This window comes from Mesoplodon mirus, assembly GCF_964341445.2.
Source record: "Mesoplodon mirus genome assembly, chromosome: 4".
Lineage (NCBI taxonomy): Eukaryota > Metazoa > Chordata > Mammalia > Artiodactyla > Ziphiidae > Mesoplodon > Mesoplodon mirus.
The window spans coordinates 83,751,064-83,774,596 of record NC_138979.1 but is presented as its reverse complement, the minus strand read 5'-3'; the positions used below and the strand labels follow the sequence as shown (position 1 = coordinate 83,774,596).

The following is a 23,533-nucleotide window of genomic DNA, read 5'->3' as shown; positions in this document are numbered from 1 at the left end:
ACTGAATTAAATCTTAATTACAAAATTAAAGTTGGATCATTCTTATATTCGTACTCATGTAATCTGATAATTCAAAGAATAATAGGATCAATTTAAAAATTTTTAAATTGAACAATACAGCTAAGAATAATCCAAGAGTATAGTACAATTTCTAAATCATAATATTTTCTTTTCATCCTAATAGTTTTGTTTTATACCAGTTGGTCTTCAAAATAAAATGATTCCCTAGTGAGAATCGTTCTGAAAGATCAATTTAGTGAGAATAATGATGGAAACTGAAATATTTAAAGGGAGAAACAAATGCCACCTTCCTTCCAGTAATTTACAAAACAAACTGCTATAAGGGAAGTAGAAGAAACATATAAAATGTATACATCTGAAATGTAATTTATAAATGTGAAGTGAATTAAAGCACATTACAGATCAAAAAATTAACCTGTAAAAATAGGTTGACTTCTTTTAATTTTTCTATTATATCCTGTCTTGCTCTTTCTTCAACCTCCCATTTATACTGCTCTACTTGACTGTGTTCTATCATATTCATTTCTATATGACTTCTGAGGTTCACTACTTCTTGTTCCAACTTCTTTTAATTCTTCTCTAGTTTTTCACATTTCTTTTGCATTACTTTCATAGATAATAACTCCTGTTGAAGAACTTGATTTTTGACACCCAGATGTAGACATTTTGAAGATGCAGTTTCCAGTTCTGCTGTAAGGTCATCAATCTTCATGAATAAAGTAAAATCGCTTGGTAATTAGGGACATAGACTGAGAATAGCCTAACTCAAAACCAGTATCCACTTTTAAAATAAATTCAGTTACAATAAAATGGTGTCTATACTGTAGCGTGTAGGACCTTGAATTACTAAGAAAATGAAGAAAAAAGTTCAAACCACCAAGAGCCACAAATATATATCCTTCACTGTCATCATTGTTACACAAAATTTGCATTTGATTTTATACTTTTATTCTTCTATTGTTTCATGCCTTTCCTCCATAAAATGACTATAAGTCACCTCTTAGTAGAAAGCCTCTTACTCCTTCCCCACCCCCATCTTAACCCACCATGATTTTTAAAGTTTTAGGGATATCATATTGAGTTATTTGGGGCTGAATTAATAAATGCCTCCCAAAATAAGACTCGGAAAATCAGACTCTAATGAGTCTTGTAAATATGGCTTCTAATACCATAAGCCTTTTTTCTGAACTACAAATATTTTATGCTAATTTGAATTGCATTCCAAGGAGAAATGCTTCGCAGGGTTAAGGAGAAATCACATCTCCCAGTGTCATAGTTTAGCGAGATGATCCATACATTTTTCTGAACAAAAAAATGCCATTAATTCTTGTAATGCTTTGTTACTTTCCACAGAATAAGAGAACATACTAAACAAAACAAACAAAAAACTTGCTGGAATTTCAAGGACACTGAGTTGGGAAGAACTACTTCCCTTTAGACAGAATGATTATTTGGTCAGACAAGGTAAGTGGATGTGGTAGTTTAAAAAACATGTCTACATGTTTTGAAACTGGTGGCTCAGTGGTTGAGAGTCCGCCTGCCGATGCAGGGGACACGGGCTCGTGCCCCGGTCCGGGAAGATCCCACATGCTGCCACGGAGCGGCTGGGCCCGTGAGCCATGGCTGCTGAGCCTGCACGTCCAGAGCCTGTGCTCCACAACGGGAGAGGCCACAACAGTGAGAGGCCTGCGTACCGCAAAAAAAGGGGAAAAAAAAAACATGTCTACAAATTCTTGGACACTTATCTCACGAAATTCTCAGGGCTTCGCAAGACTGTTAATGGAAGCCTGACGGCCCTTGAAGAGGCTGAAGGTGACAGCTTCTAGGCAAGGGAAGAAAATGACACTGCAACCTGGAGGTAGGGGGATTCTAGCTACAAAGCAGCTGAAAGTAAAATTGATGAGAGGGATAAGCTAAAAAAAAAAGACTATTGAATATAAAGGATCCAGGACTCATTGGGTTCAAATATCTGTATCCCATTTACAGCATCTCCACATGCCCAAATAATGCTAAAACAGAGAAATAGCTTCTGGGCTAAGATCAGATTTAGGGTGCTGCCAGGAAAACATGGTCTAAAGATGAAGCCAAGACTGTAGAACCCTTTATTAACACCCTGGAAAGACTTAAGTTGGTGTCTCAAATTCCTTTAAGGATCTTTAAAAAGCATAAGAATTTTAAAGGCATCATCCTACAAAGTTTCCCGTCCTACCGTCCTACAACAGCTTCACAAGAAGCCCAAGGGGAAGAGCTTATCTCAAAAAGATTTGGGAGGGTAGCTTTTCCAATGTCATGAACCCCAATAAAATTCACAGGACATTCAAAGCTTTAAAGAGAACTGTGGTAGCAAAAACACTGCTTGCTAGCTTGCATTAACAGAGACCAAGACAGTACAAAATGAGAAGAGGCCTCTGGGATTTTCTTAGAAGTTCTGTAAGTCCCCCTTCCTCCAGGTTTCAGTGTCATTTTCTTCCCTTGCTGGCTTGAGAAACACTACTCAGCTGCAAACACAGGTCATTTCTTATGAAAAGGACAGAACAAAGAGCTCAGAGGGTACAGCAAAGGAGAATCACTTCCATGGTCGGGACTAAGTCCTAATCACAGAGCTGGCAGCAGGTATCAGGCTGTATTTCAGAACTGCTATGGACCAGCATGTCTTCCACTTTCCATTTCTGAAGGGGAGAGTCTTTAGCAGTTTAACAGAATGTTGGTTATGTGGGTGACAGAAGATCTGTCCCTTTAGTTCTCAAGTCTTAGTACTGAGAGGATTGGTACTCAAGGGGCTATACTCTAGAAACCACACCCAGGAGCCTCATCCCCATCCATACCTGGTGAAAGATGGTAAGATCCTGGACTCAAGCCTGAGCCTGACACCATAACAATTGAGACTTGTGGGGGAACTGAGTAGGGATAAGTGTATTCTTCATGTGGAAGGAATATAAAAATTGTGGCCAGTGGGTAGATTATGCTGGTTTTTAAATGTATCCATAAGTTTTTGAAAAAAATTATCCCATAAGAAAAGGTAGACTATGGGCCAGGCATAAGTGACTTATTCCTAATGAACAGAATATGGTGAAAGAGATGCTGTGTGAATTGCAAGGCGAGGTTAGACAAGGCAACACGGCTTCTGCCTGGTTCTTAACCTTGGAACCCAGCCCCATGTTGTGAGGAAGCTCAGGCCACAAAGAGAGCCTAGGTGTTCAGGGTAGGTGTTCCAACTGAGGGGAAGAGAGGCCAGCTGTCCTGGCTATGCTTTTCCCAAGTATAGATTGTGAACAAAATAAACATTGCTTATTTCAGCTACTAAACTTTGAGGAGATTTTTAGGAAAAAACAGATAGAAAAGTGGATGAAAAAAAAGAGATAATAAGAAACATAACTTAGACACAGTAGAAATTGGTTTCCTATAAACTGGAATCTAATAAACGTTGAGATTAATTTAAAATGACAAACAATGCTGATGAGAAGAAGCAGATAACTAGAAGAAAGACCTAAGAACTATTCAGGAGGAAGTTTTGGGCAGGTTCCCTTCACTTACAATTTCTTACAAATAGGCAGGTATGCCTCTTCAGAATTTCCCCTCAAGTTTGAAGATAAGCAAGATTGGTAAGCAAGGAGACATATGAAGTATAATAGTTGAAAAACAACTAGAAATCGTCAGTTTAATTACCAAAATCAGACTTCTTTACCTCATCTCAATTAACTGAAATTCTAAGGGATAGGCAACTTTGAATATTTATTAATCTAGGACTCAATCTTCATTGTCCTTTCCTCAGAGAGGAAATAAAACATCATGGAAGGATTTTTAATCTTCTCAGTAGTAAAACAAATGGAGTGTCCTTTGGCAGTATATAATTAAATACAATTTTTCCTTTACCTTACTTAAAGCTTGTTTGTAAGGGAAGGTAGGATTTCTCATTTTTACATTGTACCACAGTGCTTCTCTATATCATACAAACTGGCTTTGAAATTTTGAAATTCAAATTACTAATCTATTATTTGTCCCAGATAAATTATTACCTTTTTAAAAAAATTTATTTTATTTATTTTATTTATTTTTGGCTGTGTTGGGTCTTCGTTGCTGTGCACAGGCTTTCTCTAGTTGTGGCGAGCAGGGGCTACTCTTTGTTGAGGTGCACAGGCTTCTCATTACGGTGGCTTCTCTTGTTGTGGAACACGGGTTCTAGGTGCATGGGCTTCAGTAGTTGTGGCACACAGGTTCCACAGCTGTGGCTTGCGGGCTCTAGAGTGCAGGCTCAGTAGTTGTGGCGCATGGGCTTAGTTGCTCCATGGCATGTGGGATCTTCCCGGACCTGGGCTCGAACCATTGTCCCCTGCATTGGCAGGCAGATTCTTAACCACTGCACTACCAGGGAAGCCCTACCTGGTTTTTAACAGCTATACTCTTAAAAATTTTTCTTTGGATGGGTTGAAATAGTTATTCTATTCATTATGTGTTAAGCTATAAAGTACAGCTATGCATCTCTTTCTTTTTCAATCAAAGAAGGTAGATACAGGGAACTGTGGTTTCTGAGAATGCAGGATCTATGTCAAGAATAAGATCAGCACGAGTGTTATACACAAGAACCACATCAAAAGATGATTTAATTGTGAATTGCAACATGATGGCTTAGAGAGACTTCCAATGAGGAAAGCTGACAGCCCAGACTTAATCTTCTCCTAGATGGTGAAACCTATGGATGAGTCTATGAATTATAATGAGCTAAACATAATGAAGCAGAGAGCAGATGAAGTCAGCAGATCTCGTGACCACGATTTGATGGAAACTGGAGTGAAGTGGGAGGCACTGGGTGAGAGACTAAAGGTCTGAATGGAGGGAGAAAAAAAGGAATGGACTTTACCTTTGTAAACCTACTTCCCATTGTGTCATGGGGTCAGTGAGGCATAAGCTGGCCACAGGCTCCTTCAAGAGGCAAAAAACCTCCACGGAAGTAGAGTTAAAGACATTCCACTACACTGACTTTTTATTATTACATAAAACAACTGGTAAGATGCAAGATGACGAAGAAAGAATTCTCATAAAATCTGACTTGATACTGGCATAGGACAGACATATAGATCAATGCGTTACCATTGAGGATGTAAAAGGAAAGCCCCACATTTACGGCCAACTGATTGTAAGAGTGCCAAATAATTGAATGAGACAAGAATAGTCTTTTTAACAAATGGTACTGGGACAACAGAATATCCACATACAAAAGGATAAAATTAGACCTCTACCTCATACCATATGTAGAAATTAAGTCAATATGCAAGAGCTAAAACTACAAAAGTCTTAGAAGAAAACACAGGTGTTTATCTTCATGACTGGATTTGGCAATTCTTAGATATGACACCAAAAGACAAAAATCGACTAACTGAACTTCATCAATATTAAAGACTTCCGTGTTTTGAAGGACACCATCAAGAAGGGGAAAGGGCAAGCTCCTGAGTGAGAGAAAATACTTGAAAATCCTATATCCGATCGAAGACTTGTATCTAGGATACAAAAAGAACTCTTACAATTCAATAATAAAAAGACAATCCAACTTAAAAATGGGCAAAAAGTTGAATAGACAGTTCTTCAAAGAAGATACACAGATAGACAATAAGCACATGAAAAGTGCCTCAACCTTATTAGTCAACAGCAAAACGCTAATCAAAACCACAATGAGATGCCACTTCACACCTACTAGGATGGCTATAATCAGAAAGATGGGTAATGACAAGTGTTGGCGGGCATGTAGAGAAACTGGAATGCTTACACACTTTGGATAAAAATGTAAAATGGTGCAGCCACTCTGGAAAACAGTACGGCAGTTCCTCAAAAGTTTAAACAGAGTTACCATATGATACAGCAATTCCATTCATAAGTATATTCCAAAAAGAAATGAAAAAAATATGTTCACACCGAAACCTGGACATGAATGTTCATAGCAGCATTATTAACAATAGCCAAAAAAGGGGAAACCACCCAAAGGTCTATCAACTGATGAATGGATAAATAAAATGTGGTATGTCCATACAAATGAATATTATTCAGCAATAAAAAGAAATAAAGTATTGATCCACGCTACAAAACAGATGTACCTTAAAAATATTATGCTGAATGAAAGAAGGCAGTCACAAAGGACCCCATATTCTGTGATTCCACTGACATGAAATATCCAAAATAGGCAAATCTATCGAAACAGGGAGTACAGTCGTGGTATTAGGGCTGGGAATATGAGGAAGGGAAAACTGGCACAGGGTGATGGCTAAAAAGTATAGGGTTTCTTTTTAGGGTGATGAAAATGGTCTAAAATTGATTGTGGTGATAACTGTATAACTCTTTGAATATACTAAAAGTCACTGAATTGTACAGTTTAAATGAGTGGACTGCATGGTATGTTCATTATATTTCAATAAAGCTGTCACCAAAAAATAATGGATGCTTTGGGGTAATGGTGTGCTGCTCAGCTTCAGATCACTAGCCATGGTTCAAGACACAAACAGTCAACAGTGTGCCCTTTTTATGGAAAAATTATATAGGAAAAAGCTGTCTTTTTTACTGGTATCAAGTCTAAAAAATTAAGAGACAAATCTGTGTTTCACTGCTCAAAGCATGGAGTGATTTATATTTCCCCCAATTAAGTGACTTTTGGGTCCCAAAACTGATTAAAAATTACCTTATGTTTTAGCATATTAATCTGAATATCCATTTCACTTTGACTGGTTTTTAAATCTCCATGGAAACTAAGCTCTCCATTTTCATATTCATTTAACTTCCTTCTTGGCATTTTTAAGAGTTTCTTAAGTCTGTAGAAATGCATAGAATGAATAAGTCAAGTTCTTTAAGAGTAGATAATTAATAACTATTTAAACAGATATATGTTCTATCATATAAAATAAACTCTATAAATTATAATCCTTTCTCATCTGTTCTAATCTAATATGGGTTGAAAGCATAATAACTAACTTATAATCTTAGGTAAATAATATGAAGAAAAATTTTACGACACATGCTAAGTAAAGAGTTAATATAGTATGTGTATACATATATTATACGGTTCTTATAAGGAAGCTGTTATTAGTATCCATTTTTAGTATGTTAATATGAAATACTAACTTATTATTAAATACTAGTTATAAACCAGACATCAGTATCCAAGCTGAAGAAGAAGAGCATATCATATATGAATGTTTTGAAAAGACACAAAAAGACATTTTGGTACCTACTGACCACAGCCTCTACAAGAAGCAAAGAAATAACACACAAAAAATCATCGACACTCACTCACTCAAAATAGAAAAAGAAACAAGAAAGAACAATCTTTGGCGTCTGAGCTGCTGGAGAAGAAAACCAGGCTGAGCTTCATAAAAAAGGAAATCAGCAGAGAGAGAATGTGTACCAGTCCCTTCAAGCTGTTTTAAGAGATCTAGAAATCTTGCCCAGCACAATGTTAACAAAATGCCAAGCAATGTAGAGAAAATTAAATGAGAGAAAAATACTTATGAGAATCAGGGAAGAACCATAAGTACAATACCAAAATCCACAGATGCTCAAGTCCTCCTAAGCACATACTCCTGTATACTTTAAATCATCTCTAGATCACTTATAATACCTAATACAAGGTAAGTGCTATGTAAATAGTTATAAATACAATGTAAATAAATTCTATGGAAATAGTTGCCACCTGAGGCCAATCCAAGTTTTGCTTTTGGGAACTTTCTGGAATTTTTTTCCCCCTGAATACCTTCAATCTGAGGTTGGTTGAATCTGTGGATGCTGAGGGCAAACTGTGCTCAGCAAATAACCAGAAAGGAAGCCATGTGGAGGCATCACAGACATTGGGAAACACTCTATTTTTTTTTTTTATAATCTGAGTGGTCAAAACATGAACATTAATTTTATTATTCTTTAAGCCATACATATGTTTTTGTATGTATATTTTAGAACTAAACTTTTAGAGCAGAAAGAAAACATAAGCAAGATCAAGATAGTTTTTGATGTTGTTAAACAGTGACACAAATAGGTTTTTAGATATTAAAATACTTGAACGCTGAAGGGGAAGAACACAACTAAAAGAGGGCAGGATTACCCAAAAGGAGCAAAGATATCTTGCAGACATAAAAATTCAAGGTAGATGATGAAGAGCAGAGTGACATTACTATATGCAAGGCACACTATTGTTATTGTTTTAGAAATCATTAAAGAGGAACTGTAGTACTGGGGCACTCAAAACAGTTTCAGATTGTGCTGTGAGTTTCTAAAGTAAACTTTTAAATAGGATGGATGATTTGTTTAAGTATGAATATACACATATAAAATGAATTTGTATCTAAGGTTTTAATAAAACAAAATTATAGTTAAATCAATTAATTGTTGAAATTATCAGAAATATTAAAATCTTACCCAGTAATCTCTTTTTCTAATTCAGTATTTTTCTTCATTACTCGATCCAAACTATATTCCAGAGACTGTTTTAACTCAATATATTTCTTGAATTTCTCCTTTTCATCCTCAAAAAAAATTCATTATTTTTTAAAACCTAGAGACTTACTCTTCTTTCTTAAAAATATTACTTCTCATGAATTCATGAGTAATATATGTTTATAGTGAAACACAGTTTATAAACCTGATGCCAATAAGGACAGATTTCAAAAATAATGACTTTTCTTGAAACAGCTTATATTGATTTTTCATTTTCATCATTTCATCATTTTTCTAGAATTTAAACTGCCAAAATTTATTTGTTAAAAACAGACGTTTTGGGACTTCCCTGGTGGCATGGTGGATAAGACTCCATGCTCCCAATGCAGGGGGCCTGGGTTCAATCCTTAGTCAGAGAACTAGATCCCACATGCAGGCCGCAACTAAGAGCTTGCATGCCACAACTAAGGAGCACACCTGCTGCAACTGGGGAGCCCGCCTGCTGCAACCAAGACTTGGAGCAACCAAATAATAATAATAATAATAAATAAATAAGTAAATAAATAACCCAGAGGTTTTTACACGTTAATGAAATTTTTTTAAAGACTGGTTATATTTACGTTTTAGTTTCTAAAGATGCCCTAGAAACATTTTCATCAACGGTTTAAGATATTCCAGGTTTTGTTAAATCACATCTTACTAATATAATCTTTGAAAAATTCCCACACAAGATAAAGCCTTGCATTCTCTGTAAGCATTCTTCCATAGGTTACAATTTCTCCATTTCTATTAACCATTCTTCTCTTTAAATAAAGTTTAAGTCCTCTGTACACTAAATAAAAATGTAACTTCGGGCTTCTCTGGTGGCGCAGTGTTTGAGAGTCTGCCTGCTGATGCAAGGGACACGGGTTCGTGCCCCGGTACGGGAAGATCCCACATGCCTTGGAGTGGCCGGGCCCGGGAGCCATGGCCACTGAGCCTGCGCGACCGGAGCCTGTGCTCCGCAACGGGAGAGGCCGCAACAGTGAGAGGCCCGCGTCCCGCATAAAAAAAAAATGTAACTTCTTCTTGATTCTTGTAGCTTTTTCTCTCATCCTTTTTCTCCCTCACTCCCGCTACTGGACTCTTACATTCTTTTTTTAAATTAATTAATTAAATTTATTTATTTATTTTTGGCTGTGTTGGGTCTTTGTTGCTGCGTGCGGGCTTTCTCTACTTGTGGTGAGCAGGGGCTACTCTTCGTTGTGGTGCGTGGGCTTCTCATTGCAGTGACTTCTCTTGTTGCAGAGCATGAGCTCTAGGTACATGGGCTCAGTAGTTGTGGCTTGCGGGCTCTAGAGCGCAGGCTCAGTAGTTGTGGCGCACAGGCTTAATTGCTCTGCGGCATGTGGGATCTTCCCGGACCAAGGCTCGAACCCGTGTCCCCTGCATTGGCAGGTGGATTCTTAACCACTGCGCTACTAGGGAAGCCCGGGACTCTTACATTCTTTAACGCATGGTCTCATCCATAATTCATCTTTCATCACTTATTCTCTTCTTTTACACTAAATTGACTTTCAATCTTGTAACTCCACTAAAAGTTTTGAGGGTCATCAAGAACCGTTTCTTCTTCAGTCCTTACCCTGCTTCACTTCTCAGCAGCAACCGCGAACATGACCACACTCTGCCTCTGCTCCTCTGAGCCCACCTCAGTCTGAATGACAGTAACCCTTGATGTTCAGTCCTTGACCCTTTCTAATCCTCTTTCTAAATTCTCTCAGGGCTCCTTACATCTCAAGGCTTCGTACCAGATTCCCTAACCTGCCTTTCCAGCCTTGACCCCTTTGCTGAGATCACCTGTACTTTTCTCTCCCCCTTCTTGCTCCTCATAGACAACATCCTCAGCCACACTCATGAGCCATTACTCAGTGAGGATTATCCTTGTACAGAGCTATTCTTGGACACTTTACGTTTATTCTTATTGGTGTTACTTTGAGTGTAGTGTTATTTTCTAATCTTGGGGGGCACCCTCACCCTTAGGATGTTGACCAGCATACTTTGTCTTTATTTTCTTTTACAATGTGAAAGTTTTTCACAAGGATCAGATTATCAATTATTTGCCCTTGTTTTCTTCTCTTTTTTTTTTTTTTTGGCTGCATTGGATCTGCGTTGCTGCGTGTGGGCTTTCTCTAGTTGAGGTGAGTGGGGGTTTCTCTTCACTGTGGTGCGTGGGCTTCTCACTGCAGTGGCCTCTCTTGTTGCAGAGCACAGGCTCTAGGAACGTGGGCTGTAGTAGTTGCAGCACATGGGCTCAGTAGTTGTGGCTCGCAGGCTCTAGAGTGCAGGCTCAGTAGTTGTGGTGCACGGGCTTAGTGGCTCCCCGGCATGTGGGATCTTCCCGGACCAGGGATCAAACCTATGTCCAATGCAGTGGCAGGTGGATTCCTAACCACTGCACCAGGGAAGTCCCTGCCCTTGTTTTCTTTTGAATGCTTTCCTACTCCATAGAGACCTGACCTTATGGAAGTCTTCTGACACTCCTTTCAGGTGAATACTCAACTATATTGTTTGGAGTCTTGAGTCAGCTAGAGCTCTCTCTTCTTCCCAGCCCAGATTCTTCATCTCAACACTGTGTTGACCATATATCTTAACTCAGGTTGGCTCTGGCCTGGGGATTCCTGAGATGAGAACTTTAGGAGAAGCCAGGGCTACTGACTGAGTTGGTGAAAAGCTCCTCATTAAATTTTTGATTTGTGTAGACCTTAAAGTGGCCAATAATTCTATGTCATAATCCTAACTCATTTCTATAGGAATCTACAGAAAATCCCTCATTATTTTTTTTTAATATGCTTAATCAGTGTGGGGTATCCTTACAAAATTTTCAATTTCTGATACTCGAATAGATGTGTTTGACAATGTAAGGGGACATCTGGCACTCTCATTCACATGAGACTCCCTTTGTCAACATATTGTGTTGTCACTCGTATGAAAAGTATGCTAATACAATGTGACTAATGCATATCAAGTCTAGAAAAAATAATTTTCAATGTTTCTTTGAACACAAGAAGGGCCAGTCAATAGAATGTTCTAGTCCCCCTGACAGGTATATCTGTATAATGACACTACATGAATCTAACTATTGTGATGGAAAGAAACGAGTTGATAGGTGCATCTACCTCATCCCTCCAACTTAGGGTTCAAAATAGAATCTTCTGATTTTTAAATCATAAGTAGCTTCCCTACAAAGGAGAGTATAAATGGCAGGAGAATTCCTTTCTGCTTGGTAAATAATTACATAGCTTTCACTATACATTGATAAATTGGAATCCTGGATTACACATCAGTCTTTTCTGAGACTGGCTGTTACACCTTTGAAAGGCTGATTAACTCAAGTGTCTGGGAGAAAAATTGTTCCTGAACTTGCCATGCTAGGAGCACCTGTTACTATGTAAGGCCCTGATTGAGCAGCCATTTCTGCTTTTTCACTGGCATCTCTTTTCTTTTTTTAAAGAAAAAAGGGGGACTTCCCTGGAGGTCCAGTGGTTAAGACTTTGCCTTCCAATGCAGGAAGTTTGATTCCTGGTCAGGGATTTAAGATCCCACATGCCTCCTGGCCAAAAAACCAAAACATAAAACAGAAGCAGTATTGTATCAAATTCAATTAAGACTTGAAGAATGGTCCACATCAAAAAAATCTTTAAAAAATAAAGTAAAATAAAATCCAAGAAAGGAAAAAATACATTCCTTTCAGAAAAATGCTTGCATAGTGACCCAGTATTCCTTCTTGATAAAGAAAATGAACTACAACATTAAAAGTAATTCATTCTCAAAATAGCACTGGAGGGTTTAGATTACAAGGGAAGTTCAGAATTCTAGATCAAATCATTACTCAAATTTCTGGACTCAAACAGATATTTGTGTACCACTGTTCATAGCAGCATTGTTAACAATAGCCAGAAGGTGGAAAAATCACAGTGTTCATTGACAGATGAATGAATAAACAAAATGTGGTATATATAAAATATTGCTTTTGGACTGTCACCATCTTTTTAATTAAAGTCTTACTATAAAAATCAATTTTATTATTTCAGTCAACTTCCTCTATAAAGAGGAATTATGCTACCAGTAGCAAGTAGTATCAATATAAAAATAAACTCTTTTATCAATGAGACTTTTCATAGTGTCCAAAATATTCTTATATATTACTAGTAAAAAAATTAAAATTCCTTTTCAGCATGACAGAAATTAAGAGATTGACTTACTGAACTTGTACTTAACAGGTTTTTCTGAAGCTCTTCAATTTTGTCCGCTTGCTCTTTGACTGTAGCTTTTAAGTTGGCATTTTCAATTTCAAGCCTAAAATGCATATTTTAAAATAATTACTCTCACACATAGATTTTAAAATACCACACAGTTTCTGAACAAACACCTGCAGGTTCAATTACATACATTCTTAGAATTTTGAAAAGTAGATGATTTGGCAATTGTGCCGTTTTCTAGTTGTGTTCTGTGGATAATGTGAAAAATTTAGAAATAATGGAGAAAAATTATGCATTTCAAAATAGCTCAAAGCTGAAATGTTTACCCAGCTTTACAATGATGTATTTATTGTCATAACTGATATAATTCTCATACTATACTGCTTATCTGCTCTATACTTATACTTAAGTTATTTTCTGTGCTGCTTTAAATTGTACTTTTGGATGTGATCCTGCGTCTTCTCAGCACATCTCATCTCACACCTCTGTACATCGATCCTGTGCTTCTTGCAACTAAAAGGAGAAAATTTTTTTTAAATTACTGATAATCTAGCAAATCCGCCATCATCTGTTTTTATGTCTTTCATCTGCATATTGTTTATGGCTACTTTCCTGCTGCAACAGCAGAGTTGAGTTGCTACAACAGACACCTTGTGAACCACAAAGCCTAAAATATTTACTATCTGGCCCTTTACAAGTTACTGACTTCTCGTACTAAACCACAACATCATTCATGCTTTAAATTATATTTTATCAAATAAATACACAAATTTATAAATTGGCCAAATGGGGAAAGACATTTATATTTTTTACTCCACGCTCTATACCAACTATAATTTTAAATATCCACATATGTGAATGACCACAGCTCTTTCAGTGATTATGAACGTTCACACTACACACTACTGTTGGTGACAACCAGATGCTTCAGGGACTAGTGTGAGAGGTAGTATCTACACAGGAGCCAGAATGCGTGGGTCTGAGTCCCAATTCCACCACTTATTTGCTGTATGTCCTTGAGCAAATTACTTAAATTTTCTGTGTCTCAGTTTCTCCAGCCGTAAAATGAAGATAATAATAGCACTGACCTCACTGGGATGTCGGGAAGATTAAATTGGGGGTGTGTGTACATAACGTATTTAGAAAAGTACGTGGCACATAGTAAATGCTAAGTGTTTACAATCAGAATTATTACTATTGCTGTATTTTATGTTCTAAACAATTTGATATTTTAGGCAGATGGCATGCCAACAGAAGTGGTCTCCTGTACAAGTCACACTGAAATCATTCTCCATCCCATTGAAATTGGCAGTAAACAGGGAGCATGAGGACCAGAATGTATGTGCCCAGTACTTCAAAAACTTTCACTGATTCCACTAGTCCTTTTCTCCACTTATAATAATTTATAACTTACTTCCTCTCTGTACTACTCAGTGGGCAGTGATCATGGACTAATATGCAAATAGCACCTCCTGGATTGAGTGGTACATAACTTACATGACCATCAGAGGAAGGGTTAAGTCACTGGCATGGAAATATCACCCTACTGCTAAATCAAAGTTCTGAATCAATTCACTCCCAGCAACCGGTTATGTCTAGAAAGCACTCGGATGAGAAAATTAAGGTTATGTGGTATGGATATTGGAGAAGCTATCCACAGAGCGTTACAGTTGGTGAAATGCTATCAATGTGAAAATCCCCAGTTCTGGCTGCATAATGAAGGAAGGCAAATTTAGATTTTTTTTTCTAGAGTGAGGGGGAAAAAAAGAGCATTTAATTGAACAATTCTCCTCTATTAGATTAAGAGCTTTTAATTGTATATTTAATTGCTTAAAATACATTTTAATAAAAGATTATATCAATATCTCCAAGAAAAAGTTATTGTATGGTATAAAGGACTTAATTGTATCCTAGCAACTGTTAAGCTAAAATATTTTCAATTTATGCAAGACAGGTGCCGTGCATATCAATAAATATTCCCTGTTAGACAAATTTATACTTAGACGAGATTCTCTCTCATGAAAAAACATTAAAACAGTGTAAAATTAAGGGCTAAACTCTTCTTCACAGACTAGATGACAGGGTCAATGAGAGCTAGGACAGTCAGAGAGAGAGCTTCATGGAGAAGACTCGGGGCCAGGTCTGAATAAATGGAGGATTAGGCAGGAGGAAAAGAAACTGTAAAGACAGAAAGGACAGCATGAGTAAAGGCCAAGAAAAGGTGAAATCAGCCAATTAACTCAGAGGATAAAACCCAACAGCAGGGAGATAAAAATTATGTCCACACAGTAACTTGTAAATGACTGTTCACAGCAGCATTATTAACAGCCCAAAGGTGGAAATAACCCAAAGGCCCATCAACTGATGAATGGATGAACGGCTTAGCCACATAACGTGCTGTTCGACAATAAACAGAAATGGAAGTACTGATATGCGCTATAACATGGATGAACCTCGAAAATGTTACGTCAAATGAGAAAAGCTAATCACAAAGGACCACATACTGTGTGATTCCATTTATATGAAATACCCAGAATAGGCACATCTACAGATGCAGAGATTAGACTGGTGGTTGCTGGGGCTGAGGGAGATGGGGGCCATGGGTGATGGCTAATGGATGCAGGGTTTTCCTTTGGGGGTGATGGAGATGCTCTATAATTGATGCCAAGTGCACGACTCTCTGAATATACACGGAGAGACTGAACTACACATTTTAAATGGGTGAATTATGTGATATGTGAATTATCTCAATAGTTTTTTTAAAAATACAATGGCAGGATCTAGATAATTTTCTTAATTTTCTATTTTGGGTGTACATACTATACACAATCTGAGTATCTCTACGCTTTTACAATATATCTAAAATGAAAAGAAAATGAAGGCAATGCCTAACTTCAACTGGTTTGTATAATGACCTTTCTGCACAAGTTATTCTGAAATCCATGAAATAAATATACACAGACACTATATCCATTCACAAAAGTGAAGATGAAAAATGACAATTTTATGGAACATTCCATTAAACATTATCCTCTGACTTTATCTGGCTTGCTTCATCATGGTAGTAGAGATATCACTAAAAAATACTGTTTAATAGAAAAAAAAAGTCTCTCAACTTCTGTGAGGAATCACGCACAATTCTCAACTTTCCTAAGGGTAAATATTGTAAGAAAAAATATATAATGCAAACGGCAGGATGAAAGTCAGAGTTTAAGAAACAAGTGCATTATAAAGATAACAAAATTATAATAAATTTACTTGTAACGAAAATACAAAAAAAGCCATCCATGAAAATTAGTGTCCTAAAGCACTTTATCCTATACATTAAGTATTGACACGTTAAATTTCATAAAAACCTGACTTGTGACTTGATGTAATTTTTTCTTTAAATCCTGTGCCTCATCTTCTAAATTAGTACGATAACGTGACGTGGCCTCCAGTGAAGCCTCTGACATAGATTGCTTTATTAGGGTATCAGCCAGTTCTTGTTGAAGTTGTCTCACAAGTGCCTAATAAGATACTCTGTCACTGATTTTATAAATTACCTTATTATTAAGTTATGTTAATAATAGATAACTCCAACCTATGTACTTTGAAAACTATCACCAGAGACATCAATTTGTCTCCTTCTTCTTGTATGTGCACCTTCCTGCTCACTGAATTTGGTTTAAGACACAGAAGGTGTTACCCTCCGGCCTTATCGCTATTAAGTTACTTAGACAATGGATTCAGTCCCACTATCCACTCCCCGACCTTCCCAATCAATTTGGATTTCAATCAATTTCTCAGAAAGAAATGGGTGTGTAGGTGGGACGAGTGGTGGGAACATCTTCCCTCTTCTCTACTGGAGGCTTCCATTAACTTCAGAGATCCTCACATATTCAATCCAGTGCTCAATAGATTCCTATCTCAGAATTAAAATGAGGTCATTCCCATTTTAATTCCTAGAATTAAAATGAGACCTTCAGGGCCTCCCTCTGCCTCCTGATAGCAGCCCCTGTGACCCTGTCCCCCACCCTATTCCTGCTACTCATGAATCTGCCACCCCTCGCTAGTCTGAAAATGGGAGTCCAATGCCAAATTAATAAGTCACAGAGAGCTACAATTCTCTTTGTATTGGACAGATTTATATCCAGATGATAGTAACTGAGCCTTGAAATGAGAATTATGAGCAAATTATTTGTAAAAATGTTCCCAGTAAATTATAAATAGAAGTGGGAAGATTAAATCAAGTATAGTTTTGCTAAAGCTCACTACTTTAATCCCAAATTATGAGTTAATGAAAAGTAGATGCCTTTAAAGAGTTGAGAGGTCATAAGAATACATGGTTTGAGGCTGAACTATTTCCCAAATTAATTCAAATTGACATGAATAAAAATAAAATTATATCAACTAAAAAGTTATGACAAGCTACTGAAGGAAAAGTACTATGAGATATGGCATCGACACATCAGTTCATTTGGGAAATCTGGAATTGACTGTCAAGGTAATACACACAACTGAACCTTAATTTCAAAATAATTCATTTTAGATCTGAGCGTTTCATTTATCTGCTTCATCATGATACTAAAATGTGGTGACATAAAGATTAAAATTATTAGCTTAGCAGTAGAAGAGTAAATTACTAATACCTGTCTATACCCATTAACAATTTATAACTTAATCTCTTAAAATTTCATAGGTGACACAATGTCTACTCAAAGTAAAGCACCTCTCAGGTCTAATTATTTATTTGCTGGATACAAGGTATGCTTTTAGGCTGATTTACAGTCTATATATTATTTCTATTCAACTAGATTCAACATTTAGCCATAATCAAAATCACTTTGAATTTTCTTTCAGGAAGTCTGAGAATTATTTCTCTTCTTGGATACTTACTTCTCTTTCTGTTTTCTCATTTTCATACTGATACATTCTCTCTTTTAAATGATTACATTCATTGATTAACTCCTTGTTCCTTTCCTCCAGCATCAGACCTTGTTTTTCACTTTCAGCCTGAAGTTTTTTCACAATCTCCTGAAACTGGTCTTGGATGTTAATTACTGTCTTCTCTCTACTGTCGGCTTTGTTTTGCGCATCATCCAGTTGCTGTCTGAGCAATATGTTTTCACTCTGGAGTTGAGATAATCTCTCTTCTAAGGATTCCTGCTTTCCAATGTATTTATTCACTTTGCCTTGTTCGCTTTGATACATGTGTTCAAGTTCCTTCTTTTGACACTGTGCTTGGCTTAGGTCTCTCTGTACACGTTCTAACACCAAAGTCTTTTCTCTGAGAGCATCCCTCGTGTGATGGAGCTTGGTTTTTAGGCTACTGAATTTACTTTCAGCTTTAGAAAGTTGCTGGGAAAGCATCTCATTGTTATCGTTCAGGTTAGACACATCAAAATTCATTTTGTCCTGCAAGCGTAACCACTCATCTCTTGGTCTCTGGAAGGCAAGTTCCAGGTCTCTTTTTGATGTCTGACTTTGATGGTGATCATGTATGGTAGCAGCCAGTCTAGAACGGTCGGATTCCACTTCTGCTTCCTGTCTGTCTTTGCTTTGTTTTTCATTCTCCAGCTTAGAGTTTAGCATTGTATTCTCAGCTGTCAGAACATTAAGCTGTCCAGTATATTGGAATATTGTCTTTGTTAATGTTTCCTCATTCAGTTTTATTGTCTTTTGAAGATCATCATTCTTTTCTTTTACAATTTCAATGTCCTCAACATATTTCTTTTCCTTTTCCTGGTTCTGACATTTTATTGTGTCGATTTCCAGTCTTAGCATGGCAACTTCATCCTGCAACATGTGGTTTTTATGTAACAGATCTTTTTCTTTTTCAGGACTATCGGACACCTAAGTGAAATAAAGGAGATTTTTAGCTAGTACTCAATAAATTGACATTTCATGATTTCCTCTGAAAGACTAACCTATATGTTGATACAATGAAAAGGCTGCAATAAGTGGATATCCAACTGGAAAAAATAAGGTTGGATACAAACCTCAGACTTCTTACAAGCAGAAATCTTCAAAAGTTCAAAAATTTAATTGAAGACAATGAATCCATGAAAGTAAAAAACAAACCACAGGAGAATTTTTAAGAAGCTCAGAATTGGAAAGGCCTTTCTCTAAATTATAACAAACCCAGAAGGCTTAAAATAAAAGATTAATAAATCTGACTATACTTAAAAATTGCATCTGATGTGATATATTTATACAGTGGAATACTACTCTGCCATAAAAACAGAATGAAATAATGCCATTTGCAGCAACATGGATGGACCTAGAGACTATCATTCTGAGCGAAGTAAGCCAGACAGAAAGACAATTATCATATGATATAGCTTATACATGGAATCTAAAAAAATGATACAAATAAACTTATTTACAAAACAGAAAGAGACTCACAGACGTAGAAAACAAACTTATGGTTACTGAAGGGGAAAGAGGGGGAGGGATTCATTAGGAGGTTGGGATTAATATATACACACTACTATATAAAAAACAGGTAATCCACAATGACCTACTGTGTAGCACAGGGAACTACACTCAATATTTGGAAAAAGAATCTATAAAGGTATATATATAGATAGATAGATAGATAGATAGATAGATAGATAACTGAATCACTGTGCTGTATACCTGAAAATAGCACAGTATTGTAAATCAACTATACTTCAATAAAAAATAAAATAAAATACCACCTGCTAGCTTAAAAAAAAACTACGTCTGCTATCTAACCTATACAGCTACCCCATAGTAAAAGCCTTAGCTCTGTATATATTTTGACAGATTAAATTTCCTAAAATTTTTTTTCCTGAGAATATTCCATAAATATTCTATGTTTCTAATATTTATATAGTCCTGAGAATATTCCATAAATATTCTACGTTTCTAATATTTTTATAGTCAGTTACAAGAATCACATCTACTGATAACTGTACTAAGCACTTCTACAAACATCAGTTAACTCATTTAGCTATGACAGTCCTGGAAATGAGGAAGTCAAAAATACAAGCAAGCTGCAGGCTTTTCTCCAGGTCTTCTGACTTTACTATGAGTCCTCTTACACCAAACCACAGCTAGTTCTCTAGTACAAACATATAAATATGAAATGAGCCTTATATTTCACTACGGTGCATACACTAGTGGTAAATCAGGTAAAATTTATAGAGATCTTAGAAAATCGTGAGATTATTCGCTGCTGCAATAACTTTTATTCTCTCTTCATAATGCTTAAAATAGTAAGGTAGGGGGAAATACAATGAACTGTTTCACTAAAAATAAAATACTTATCAATAAATTATCACTAAATAAATATTATGGCATATCTATCACTATTTTCAAAAGTTCCTTGTACTGAAATAGGACACCACATGGAGCAAAGTGTTAATTTTCTCACAAGTAGAAGAATGACATCCAAAAGACGGTCTCTGAACTGGCTATACCTTTCCTCCTTACCATCAGTGGAAGGGATAAACTAACCTCTCTATTAATCTATCAAGGAAGTGAAATCACTGCCAAAAACCATAATGTTGTTTTGTTTGTTTGTTTTGGGGTTTTCTCTTTTTTTTTTTTGGTAATTTTGTAAGTTTATTCTAAGGAAATAATTTTTTTTAAGTGCTCAAAAATGTTTTTACGGGCTTCCCTGGTGGCGCAGTGGTTTAGAGTCAGCCTGTCAATGCAGGGGACACAGGTTCGTGCCCCTGTCCGGGAAGATTCCACATGCCACGGAGCGGCTGGGCCCGTAAGCCATGGCCACTGAGCCTGTGCGTCCGGGGCCTGTGCTCCGCATGGGACAGGCTACAAAAGTGAGAGGCCCATGTACCGCAAAAAAAAAAAAAAAAAAAAAAAATGTTTTTACAACTAATGTTGCAGCTTTTACAATACTGAAAAATTGTAAGTGATGTGAAAATGTCATTGATGGGGTACTGGTTAAAGAAATGACAGTGAAGCCAAGAACAGACTCTGATTTAGACACTGAAAATGATGAGGTGCATAGTGATTGACATGTTCACTCCAAAGCAGAGGGCAAGAACGTATTCAGTGCTGGGCTTTGGTCAGGTAGTGTGGTCGATGGTGGAGCACACATGGTCTTCCCTGCCTAAACCGCCATCAGGGTGCAGACTTTTCTAGATGGTAGCAATAGTTTTCAGATTATGAAAGGTTCATCAGTTCCTATGGAAAATATTAAAAGCCTCTCCTTGGATGAGGCTATTGTATGTCACTGCTTGACTGTTGCAGACAAATGGATTTGAATTAAAAATACTACTTGAATTAAATTTAATCAAATATAATTCAATTATGTTTGAATTAAAAATATTAAATATCCAATGGACGAGAAACGTCCACCCCTCCCCAAAATATACTTAAATAGGTTTTAAATATCCTCTACACTGTCTGTGATGTATAGTATTGGTTTTTAAAATATATACATATACAGATACATACACACAAATATTTGAAAATGATTAAAGAAAATACCTCAGAATTCATTTCCTTATTAGTCATTTCTATCTCCTTTTGTTTGGCAAGGTGACTGGTCAGGATTCCATCTTGTAAAATTCTGGCATTCTGCTCTCGAGAAAGCTGCCTCTGAGCGTCATTTCGCTCTTCTACAACCTGGAGACACATTTCATGAGGTTTTTGGTCTCATACCATTAAAAAAAAAAAGTCAAAAGCTTAAGAGCAGAATTAAAAAAAAAACTGTTAAAAGGAAGTAGCCTTTTAAAATAAACACAAGGATATTTATCCCACATGAATAACTTAAGATTTTAATTTAAATGACTGCTAAACTTATCACAGAGCAAAAATACAGGGAGATATAGTATTGTGAAAGAAAATCTTTTTACAAAGCATTTAACTAGTTCCATCGCAGTCTCAAGGCAATTTACCCTGTATTTTAACATAGAAAAGCCAAAATTAACACATGGATTGGAATTAAGAATATTACTTTCGAATGGACCAAAAATGCCAATCATTATGTTAATCATTAAGCTCAATTTACCTTCCATTCCTCCATTCAGAAAACATACACAGAGCATGTATTAGAAGCTAAGAATGGCAAGAAATTAATAATTTAAGCTATAAATGTCATAGTTCATATTTAGGATGAGATAACACTTTTTATTTGTTTTAAACCTAAATAATATATATTAAATCAAAGAGATATTACAAATAATACTGAGGAAATACTGTTGGAAATTTGAAATTTTCACCAAAGATTAACTTACCTGATTCAGATTATTTCTCACAGTCCTCAGTTCCATGTCTAGTGCTCTGAGAGTGAGTTCAAGTTGTTGTTTCATTTCAACTTCTTTACTGTATTGCTCTTCTTTTCTTCTTAACTGCTCCCTAATTTTTTCATATAACCTGTCAGCATTTCTTCTCTTCTTTTTTTCTTGTTTTAGGGTGAATCTGCAGTTAAATATGCTTACCTTAAAATGTGTTTTGTTGGAAAATAAAAAGTTCATTTTATGATCTGGCTCTTCACCCGCTGATTTAGTATCCTAATGAAATTTCTGTTCTCCAGTTTTTTTTTTCCTTTCTAGGTCTCATATTTTTAATTCCTCACTTCAATCTCTTCATAAAGATATATATACTTGAAAGGTAGCAATGAAAAAACATTCTGCCACTTAAGTAAGTTTTAGTCAAGAGTAACTCTGGTGAATAGTGTAGGAAAGAAATTTTGAAATTATTCAGTGAAGTTAGGCCGAAAATTACCCTGTTTTCCACACTGTCATAATTACTCCTCCTTTAGGACAGATAATTTAGTTACTAGTTAAAAAGAGAAGCTGTTGTTTAGAAACAAGTTTATAAGTTCACTAGAAATAAAATTTCAACTTCATAAAATACTACAGGTACCCCTAAATGACTTACAGTGCCAGATAAAATCTGCAGATGCCTTTTACAGAACATATATCTTCAGATACTGTAATCCAAGACTAGGCTAGGGAGTCTAATATCTGTTGCCCCATACTTTTTATGTTTCTTCTTTTGCAACCTTTTCAACTTGTTGTTTATTAGCTATTTAATAAATAATTTTAAATCCCGTAAGGCAGGATCCATATTAATTAATTAAATAGAGAGTATTTTGTGCTTTCAGCACAAACCTGTGAACTAATTTTATCTCTGTATGAAAGAGATATTGAATAAACTAATCAGTAATCACCTTCCATTTTTACCTTTTATTTCATCCATGCATATGTTAAGAAAAAAACTTCATAAATTTTAAAAAAATTTTGTCTTCAGAAAAATGGCCATTTCATACTTCTGTGGGTGGGAGTGTAAAGAAATATAAACTTTCTGGAGAACAATTTAGAAACATGGATCAAAGACCTTTTTAAAAAGTTCTCATACTTTAACCAAATAACACAATATTAAAGAATTTATTCCAAATAAATAATCAGAAATGTAGAAATGAATTTATAGAAGAGACATTCCTTGTAGCATTAAATATAATACAGAAAAATGAAAAATAACTGAAATTCAATTTGCTAAAAAAAATAATGACCATAATTCAAAAAGACACAAGCACCCCAATGTTCACTGAAGCACTATTTACAATAGCCAGGTCATGGAAGCAATGTAAATGCCCATCAACAGACAAATGGATAAAGAAGATGTGGCACATATATACAATGGAGTATTACACAGCCATAAAAAGGAACGAAATTGGGTCACTTGTTGAGACGTGGTTGGATCTAGGGACTGTCATACAGAGTGAAGTAAGTCAGAAAGAGAAAAACAAATATCGTATATTAACGCATATATGTGGAATCTAGAAAAATGGTACAGGTAAACTGGTATGCAAGGCAGAAATAGAGACACAGATGTAGAGAACAAACGTATAGACACCAAGGGGGGAAAGCAGCGGGGTGGGATGA

At 36.2% G+C, this 23,533-nt stretch overlaps 1 pseudogene across 1 annotated transcript in view; it reads right to left on the bottom strand.

Annotated features, from left to right (window-relative positions):
• Positions 1 to 23,533, bottom strand: part of LOC309803326 (ankyrin repeat domain-containing protein 26-like) — a 361,186-nt pseudogene that overhangs the window by 12,318 nt on the left and 325,335 nt on the right. The window contains exons 19-27 of the transcript in view: positions 21,881 to 22,064; positions 21,132 to 21,269; positions 17,547 to 18,503; positions 16,025 to 16,177; positions 13,107 to 13,181; positions 12,672 to 12,765; positions 8,413 to 8,519; positions 6,686 to 6,815; positions 437 to 727 (exon numbers count right to left, since the gene is read on the bottom strand). The product of the transcript in view is annotated as an ankyrin repeat domain-containing protein 26-like (transcript). The remainder of the gene's footprint in view (positions 1 to 436; positions 728 to 6,685; positions 6,816 to 8,412; positions 8,520 to 12,671; positions 12,766 to 13,106; positions 13,182 to 16,024; positions 16,178 to 17,546; positions 18,504 to 21,131; positions 21,270 to 21,880; positions 22,065 to 23,533) is intronic.